This window comes from Cavia porcellus, unplaced genomic scaffold (assembly GCF_034190915.1).
Source record: "Cavia porcellus strain 051 isolate PalLab524CR breed Dunkin Hartley unplaced genomic scaffold, mCavPor4.1 scaffold_2, whole genome shotgun sequence".
Classification (NCBI taxonomy): Eukaryota; Metazoa; Chordata; class Mammalia; order Rodentia; family Caviidae; genus Cavia; species Cavia porcellus.
Genome location: NW_026947485.1, coordinates 1,256,493 through 1,265,823, shown reverse-complemented (window position 1 = coordinate 1,265,823; position 9,331 = coordinate 1,256,493). Strand labels below are relative to the sequence as shown.

The 9,331-nt window shown below is 40.3% G+C and overlaps 1 long non-coding RNA gene across 1 annotated transcript; it reads right to left on the bottom strand.

Annotated features, from left to right (window-relative positions):
- Positions 1–406: 406 nt before the first annotated feature.
- Positions 407–3,957, bottom strand: LOC134472572 (uncharacterized). Its single transcript, XR_010042461.1, has 2 exons — positions 3,657–3,957; positions 407–1,810 (listed from the first exon to the last, which is right to left on the bottom strand). It is a non-coding gene; the product is annotated as an uncharacterized LOC134472572 (long non-coding RNA).
- Between the last annotated feature and the right edge of the window lie 5,374 nt (positions 3,958–9,331).

Sequence of the window (9,331 nt, the reverse complement as noted above, 5' to 3'; positions counted from 1 at the left end):
TCTAGATGTACCTTCAAAGCCTCCTATAGTTAAGAGTAGAACTTTCAGGAAATGATTGAATCAAGGGCACGTGACACTGGATTAGTTCTCCCATGGCTTTGCAGCTCCACGCGATGCTGGGAGCTGAAGCCTGGCGGCTGCAGGCAGGTCACTGTGGCTGTGGCCTGGAATGCTGTGATACAGCCCTCCTCCTCCCCTGATCCCTCACTTCTCCCAGCATGCACTGGAGGCAGCCTGCTAGGACTGAAACTGCTACACACTGTGAAACGAAATAAAGGTTTCTTCTTGTGGTGGTGTGTATTTTGTCCCACAAATGAAGCAGTAACTAGGACACTGGCTTATGTTTATTTTTCATAAAGTCAATATTTAACATTTTTATAGAAAAAAGCCCATAAAACGGCAAGTATTCCTATGACCAAATACTCATAATTTATTCCTGATAAGAAGCAATGTACAGAGGAAATGAGTCAAAGATAAATTGTTGGGAAAAGCAGTCAAAATCTTCAAGGCCATTATTACATGTGAGGATTTACTCTCATAAAACTGAGTCAATTAGAGCATTCTGAGCACAGTTTAACACTTCAAAAGGATCATTTTTGCTCTTCTATTAAAACAGATTATAAGGATGTTGCAGATAATTAACAATATTGGCAAAATAAAAATAAAGCTACATTCATAGTACTATGTTTCTGCATAATTGATGTGAAGTGATCAAATACTGAATGTGTTTACTAATCCAGCAGGCTCAGGGACGGTAAGGAGAAACAGAGTGAAGCTGGGCAATCTTTATTCTCTTAGCAGGAGGGGCTCCTGATCAGCTGCTCCATGCCTACCGGAGTAGGCATGATTCAGTATAAAGCCATAGTTTCCCTTCTCTGGGATGGTCACAAGTACTGGCTTGGCTTCTTGTATATCAAGGCAAATGAGTCAGAATTCTAAAGAAAGTTGTGACAGTGAACAATAAATGACAATTACAACAGTTTACACACACCGTGTTTTTGTTTCTCCCCTCGGGAAGGTTTCCGGTTATATCATTTGTTCTTCAGTCCCTGTGACTGTGTCAAAAGCAGTGAATATTGAAGGGTACAGTGTAGCATCTTCAGTGTAGACGCCAGTGATTTTCACACCCAACCTACCCTCATTGCAGAGAGTGGGGCTTTAGCAGGCCAAGGCATGCTGCTCCTTATCCCAAAACACATACTTGGAGGACAAGGTGTGATGGAGGTCAGAATTCTACACGCAACTTGGCAGCAGGGGCCTCAGGGTCCCCGCTTCACCACTCACTGGCAGGCTGCCCTGGAAACAGTGGCTCGCGATCAGCAAGACACTACTTGGATTTGTTCTGCCCAGTGCTTCTTTGATCGTTCTCATCCTCCCACACCCTTTGTGAGAAATAATAGTACACATTGTGCAAATCGGCTTCCCAGGGAGAAGGAGAGTCTGAAAAGGAAAAGCCAACTCCCTGAAACAGAGATGAAAGTTTAACTCGTTGGCAAAAAGTTTAATTAACTGAGCCACTAAGTAGACTCAGTTTTGTGTGGAAAAGAAAACACAGTCGGTGCTGTGGTTGTGTCTCAGTGTCCCTCGAAGCCTCTTGGGACCATACGCAGGAGGGACCCTGGAAGGTGAGTGGATTTCAGGCCTTCACAGCCGGTGTCTCCGGAGCTGGGACCTGCGGGGAACTGCTCTCCCAGGCTCAGCCTGCGTCCATGCCTTCGTGCACTGGAGCCAGCGCCTCTGGACTGAAACCTCCACAAATCAGACAAGATAATCTTCCCGTCCTTTTATTTCTGAGTGTCAGTGTCTTGTCCTAGTCATAGAAAAAGTAAAAGTGAGTAACACCATCGGAACAATTTCTAAACATGCAGCTGTGTGGGGGGGGGGTGTGTGTGTATAATTGAACAGTTGTGCTGTTTGAAAGTGTTACCAAGAGGTTGTGAATGTGTGTTAATTTCTGCTCAGTAACACAAGTCGTGGAGGGCAACTTCTTCAAAGTTTGACTCTCTAAAGCCAAGCAAAACCAACGGGCCCTGGGAATTTTACTACGCAGAGTGGTAAGTTCAGGCCCCTGCATGCCGGGGATATGTGCCTTCACCACTAGGTTGGGGCCAGTCACTTCCTCCTTTCACACAGCATTTTGCCAGTGCTAGAGGAGTTTACTTTGGTTTCTGATTTTTCTGTTGACCTGATTAGTTTAACTCAGTATTTAAATTTTATTTATTTATTCATTAGTTTCTTCTGTCAATTTCCCAAAAGGATTGCCAATGAGCTTTAACTGCAATGCTGCCTGGCCGACCTGGACCTCAGCCCTGTTTTAGCTCACAGTTCATTGACGTTTTGCCGAGGAGTTTATCAGGGTCTTAGAATTTTGCATTTTATAAATGGAACTTGTAGGATGTATCCCAAAATGCTCTTTCTTTCATAGCTATTTATAATTTCATGTTTCATTTGGGTTCTTGGATTTATATCTTCTACTTACTAATATTTATTTATTTGAATGCTTTTATTTCTCTGCTATCAACAAAATATTAATACATTCTTTCAAGAAAAATTTTAAGCATGTCATCTCTGACCAAAAAACTAATTTTCTAATGGAAATACCAGTTTATCTTACCAGGACAACTTCTAGAGAAGGAAGAAAAAATATATCATAACATTTTAGATGGCATCCAAAAAAAGTTATCAAATACCCCAAGAGGTTTCTCGGTGTGCCTGGAAAATTGGTAGCGGTTGGAATTCACTTGCATGCTGCAGAGGGTGACAGTTCTCAAACACATCTCAGCATTGCCTACCGAGCTTGGTCGCATGGACTACAAGGTCGGTCCTGGTTCCTGACTCGGTGGAGCGGCAGGTCTGATAATCTGCTTTCCTAGCAGGCTCCTGGCAGAGGAGCTGCCATGGCTCAAGCACTGCGCACTGCTGTGGGCGGTTGCACAAATGTTTAGAGAGTTGCATCGCGTTGCTTGTTCAGTCTCAGGTATGACACCGTATGTCACCACGGGCAAGAGCTTTGCAAGGTACCCCTGTTTATTACTGGTCACCAGATTGCTTAGTATTTAAACGCTGAGGGCTAGGCATTCAGCTCAGTGGCTCAAGTGCTTGCCTGGTAAGCATCAGGTTGTGAGTTTGATCCTTGATACCAAAAATAAAAATCAAATATACATATATATATATATATCAAAAATCATATATATATATAGATAATATATATTTAAATGCTGAATACAAAGCATTTTCCTTCTAAGAAATGTATTGTACTGAGAAAGGGGAAAAGAAGCTTTGCAACACAAGCGCTGTTAATTTTATTGTACCACTTAGAAGAAATATTATGTTTTGTGATACAAACAATTTTGTTAACAATAGGCAAATAGGAAACAGAAACACATTATAAAACAGTGCTTCTCTATACTTGTAGAGCTAATAATAAATTTCAGATTTGGAATTTAACAGAATGTGTGTGTGTGTATATATATATTACATACTTTACTTAAAAGCATCTTTTAATTATTTTCATTATAATTTCTTGCCCAAAATATAAAACTTTAGTTGCATAATAACCTACCATACTAGCATATCAAACCTCTATCTTTAAGTATCAAATTTGGCTATTAATATTTACATAGCAAGGAGCGTTTTATGAAACACCGTTTACTTACACTCAGTCTGTCTCCCCGCAGGCCCTGCCAAAGCTGAAAAATCTCCTGATCAAGACGCCTCCTCCCCTCCTCGCCCTTTCACAGGTGGCTGTGTGGCTGTGTGAGGACCTGAGGTGCCTGCTCCCCACCGAGGCTCCTGCGTTGGATCAAATCCTCAACACCACACATTAGCGGAAAGCCTCATCTAGCGTTGCCTGGGGCGTGTGCCCCTTATTCAGCCAGATGCTTTTATCGTCTCAAAGAACAGCACTTGTCCTGCATTTCCAATATGATCATTCAGCTTTTTTCTCAGTCAGCTCCATGTAATTTCTTTACGAATAAAACAAGCTTTTTGTATATAACAAATCTCAATTTAGCATTCCATGCTCTCTCCTGCCCTCTTCTGTGACCCCGGAGAACTGCACAGCAGTTCTTTTTCTGCCCTCTGTAAGATCTGTGGCCACAGGGCCATTTCTCCTGTTGGGCTTTGTCCTCTAAGGCCAGATCGGCCTGGGAACACTCAGCAGAAGGTCAGCTGCCTCTTCCACCTTCAGTCCCTCTAGGGCTGTTATGGTTCATACATTGCATCAATGTGAGACCTCTGGGAGTTTAACTAGGTAGCTCAGTAATCTCCATCCTGGAGTGTAGAGGATGCTGTTCTTCGTATCCATTTGAGAAGGTCAGAAATCCAACTAAGTGATTCTGCAGGGAGCCAGCGTCCCTACCATGTAAACATCCTCAGCCTGTGCAGGAGGGCACAGAGAAGGTGTGAGCACTACCCCACCCCAGGGACACAGTCTGCTTACAACCTGAGGGAGAAAATGAGGCTCACTCTGCCCACTTTTAGCTCTTGTTTCACTGTCTTCTGCCACTCTGAGGTGTTGCCCCAGTGCCATGCCACCTGCTTTGAAGCCAGCTGAGTAGTGACTTAAACCTCCACAAACTGTAATAAACCTTCCTTCCTTTATTTTGGGTCTTGGGTATTTTGCCTCAGTGTTAAGGTGCATGATGGTTTTAGCAGATAAGTCTTATATGTAGCATAAGTGAACTTACTTCATTTCTACAAATGCAAAATCCATTTTACATGGATTATGAAATGTACAAATGCATAATCCATTTTAAACTGCATTTAAAAGTGGGCCTGCACTCTGGTTGTAGAGCAGCTGCTTTTCCCCTATAACAGCTCTACTGTCTGTACCTCACGGACTGTAGGAACAAGCACGTCCCCTTCTTCACCTTGAAGTCTCTCATATGACAGACCCCTCGCTATGTACCGCACAGCCATTCAGCACAGCCCTGCTGTATCTTCTCTACTAGGTCTTCCCAACTGCATTAAATCTCAGATTTGTGTACAAACCTCTCCCGCTTCTTTGGGTTTTATGACAAGGGCTGTGATGCCTGTGCCTCCATGGAGGTTCCCTCCCCACTTGGCAGGGGATAGGTGCTCGTCTCAGACAGGGTGACCTTCAGTTTCACTCGGTGGAATTCCTGCATGGCATCCCTGTCATCGTTTACTGACAGCAACTCAGAACTGTTTTCCAACAAGAATTTTTGGTACTTCACACAAAATACCCACAAGTCCATTAAAGTAGCCAGTTCAGGCGTAGTGGAGAATCAGCTGTGTTGTAACCCTCTGAAATTTATTTAACATTCAAAATAAAATTACTTTTTCTTCCACATACAGAATCTATAATTAATAATAGATGTTGGTGGTTAGAAAAGGTAAAAATTAGATTTAAATGAAAACATCAGATAATTATAACACTGGGTTTCAGTGTGTTTGTGTTTAATACTTTAATAACATTTAATGAAAAATAGAATAATTTAGATGTGCTTTATACCTGGATTAAAAAATAGCACACCTGGTCTTACAAAACTTGAACTTTTCTTAGTACTGGACATAAAATTGTTGCCTAACTGCATGAAGATATTCCATTTTGAATGTATAATGGCCATTGCAATGCTATAATTATAAGCTCAGGAATTAAGATATTTTCTCATTTTCAGAATAAATGTAAAATTCATTGGGATTCCATCAGTGTTTTCCTTTAATGCATTCAAAATATTTCAAAGATTGAACCTAAAATAAATTGACTCCTTATAAATTTTGGTGTGTTAGTTACAATAGGATGTTACAAAAGGAATAAATGCATTGGCCCACACCACAGCTCTGTTGGAATTTTGTTTCATGAAAATCTGTTTCTTTACAGTAGCAAACTGCATAAAACAGGGTTTAAACCTGATACATGGGAGTTATGAATTATCTCACTAAGCAACTTGTTATAGCATTGAGTCTCAGTTATATATTTTCAAATGTCTTATGAAAAGTGCTATTTCATGGAACACTGTGAAGATTAAATGAAATGTTACATAAAATATTTTAATTTTCTAAGCAGCATAAAATATTAGTTGTAATAATATTTCCCAAGGTTTAAAGTTATTGCCATCTGCTCTGATATTTCCAAGAAATGTCACTGAAACAATTCCTAAAAATGATAGCAATTTAACGAAGTACATGAAATTATAATAAAATTTTGGAGGAGCAAAGTGGTGAGAGATATCCGAGGAACACAAATAGGTGTAAGAATAAAAGACACCTGAGGATTTTGAATGAAAATCATCTGCACCCGGCCCTGCAGGTCAGTAAAGTTTCCCCCACAAGCATTGCATTTGCCAGCCTCGCAGACCGAGTTTCTTTTTCCTCCACTCCTGGAGCTGGTCCATCGCTGTCCCTTGAGGCCTCAGTAAAATTTATTCATTGCCTAATTTTACCTTCATTCTCCACAGTTAGAATTAGCATGGCTGGTGCAACCTGCATTTCCGTGTCACAGAGTATGCACTTGGGTCTCCATGGTCACATCTCAGAGCTGTCTCTTTAGTACAAGAACTAAATTCCTCATTTGCTCAAGATCCTCTGAGGATGGACTAAGTTACCTGGCATGTTGTGGAAACACAAGATAAGCTTATAAGATGGACTCTTAAAACTAACAAAGTGCAAATCCATAGTTACTATTATATATTATTATAATTTTTAATCATTGCTGTATCATTCAGGGGCATGCACAACTAATACTAATCAATTAAAATGAACAGGAGAGGAGGAATTTGTAAGGTATATTTGCTAATGCTGAGCATCTGTAAGAATTTTCCAAGCTAACTTAACCATATATAAATTATAGTATTGTTGCCGTGCAGCTGGGGAAAAGGCTGCAGTTTCGTGAAATGACCTTATTAAGCTCAGTTGTGCAATGAGCCCCATAAGTAACTTGACTCTTTGAGACACAAATCTGATATTTTTGTTGTAACATTTACAACTTATCCTTCAATAAGTCAGAACCCAAAGTGAAATCAAGGACGTTGTACATACCAACTCGGTGAACAACAACAAGAAAAATTAGGTCAATATTGAAGCAAAGGTGACCATTTCTAAGTATATCTGATTATGCCTGTAACAAAAATAGATTGATACTCATAATTTAATATTTCAGAAATCTAGGGATATCTGACCTTAACATATCTGATCTGAAGCTCTGCCTAAGGCCTGCTGATAAGGTACCTCTATATCTTGAAGGGATGGCAGACAAAACCACATCCTTCCTATGAGACCATGATCTAGTTTTCTCTGCAGGAATAGAGACACATTTGGGGTTTTGTAAATATATTTTCTGTGAGTTTATTAAGTTTATTTTCTAAATTTTACTTTCAACTACCCATGAAAAATTAGGTACTCATGTTTATACAAGATGTGTTCTGCATCCACTGGCAGACAGTCAGTGGCAAATCTCTTGGTTTTCCTGATATGAAAATTAGGGATGAAAGTCTATGCATTATTTTACCTCATAATAAGTGAGATCATTGTGGAAAGCATATGAAAGTATTGTCTAACACACAGTAAGTGCTATGTAAAATATTATCATTATGCTTTGGATTGTGGCAATTACAGAAAATATGAATACTGGCATAATAATGTTATACAAAAGAAAAGAAATAAGTATGAGAGGATTATATATGGTAAATTACCATTTTTGCAATATCCAAAACAAATAATGTTAAGCCAAGTATTTTTAGACAATAATCTGATTGAACTATAAAGTTCAAAGCAACCAGATAAAGAATATAATTAACTGTGCTGTTGTGTTTGTGGGGAGAAATGGGATCTGAAGTAAGGAGGTGCACAGAGCAGGCACAAGGGTCAGGAACGTGTTCCCAGGAAGGAGGCTTCAGCTTGGCATGACTGTGACCCAAATCCATGAAAATGACAAAAGAAACATGACTAGATAGCTATGAGGAGAATGGCCATGAAAGTGATCAGAAAAGGATAGATAAACCATTTTTCAAAAGCTACTTCAGCAATAGCTAAATATTAAATCTAAGTAACCAGGAAAATTGCGCATCAAGGGGACTGCAGCTGGCCACGCGCGGTGAGAAGGTGACAGACCTTTACCTGGATAGTTAGGGTGTGGTCCGGAGTAGACAATTGATATTTTCAAAACTTGCATCTCTAGGGCTAAAACGTTTTTTAAAAAGCACTATTTTACTGAAGTGCTGTGCCATAAAATGATTATGTCTCAGTAACTGAGATTCATTGCTCTAAAACAGCTCTTACCTACCACCTCATGAGAATGACTCAGTCAAAACTGAATTTCTTCCAGAAGCAGCATGATCTTCTTGAACTTCCCTATTTCAATTTGTTTTATTCCTTCTTTTCCAATTAGGACATGATAGTAATACAAATGCACAATTTGTAGCCCAGAGAATTGCTATTTAGTTGATGTGTGGTGTGTATCTTAAAAATGGATGGCTACAGATTGCTTTTGGACCCGCCACATTGTAGATGCTTCTGTTACAGTGTTTTTTAACTTTGACACTGCTGACATGGGGAGCCACTTTGGTGTGAAAGTCGCCCCATATGTTAGAAGGCACTCAGCAGCATCCCCGACCTCTTCTATTAACGAGGGGCTCACAACAGATCTGACCACCAGCGAGGTCTCTAGAGGTTTCCAGATGTCCCTGCAGGCGGGGCAAGCTAGCCTCTGCCTCCACTGAAAGCAACTGTGACAGTGCTTCGGTTGGCAGGAAACTTCAACTACAGAGAGAGAAAAAAATAACAGCAGCCAAATGTCAATGGTGCTTCAGATTGCAGAAAAATAGCAGCACGGGGTCGAGGGGGCAATGTCAGATTTTTTCTAAAGTTCTGCAACATAAATGTTTAACTCTAGAAACCAATTTTAAAAATGAGGCGTAGTGTAGAATTGTGAAGGGTAACCAATGTCAGATACAAAACCTGTGAACTATAAGGCTTAATTTGAAACACTCAAAAATGTTTAAAAATAATAAAATAAGGAGGAGAAGGCAAAGAGAGAACAAAGCTCTTCTAATAGGAGAATGTTAATCTTTACAAAGGTAAATCTCAAGCACCTTCAGTGTACTGGGAGCTAAGCTATAGGCAGTCACAGAGCAGAGAACAAGTAGGAAAAGCCATTTGCCTACAAATCATGCATCTTCTTTAAAGACGGATGACTACACCCAACTGCTCCCATGTATCAGGTGTTAGCATGTAGTGAAGTAATCCATGGATAAGGAGCAGTAGGCTAAAGGCGTTGCAGTTCCAGCAGCATTTTTGGAGCCCCTCACTGAGGAAGTAAGATCAGGAAGACTGAAGTAAGTGATGAGAAACCCTGCCTGGTCAGCAGCAG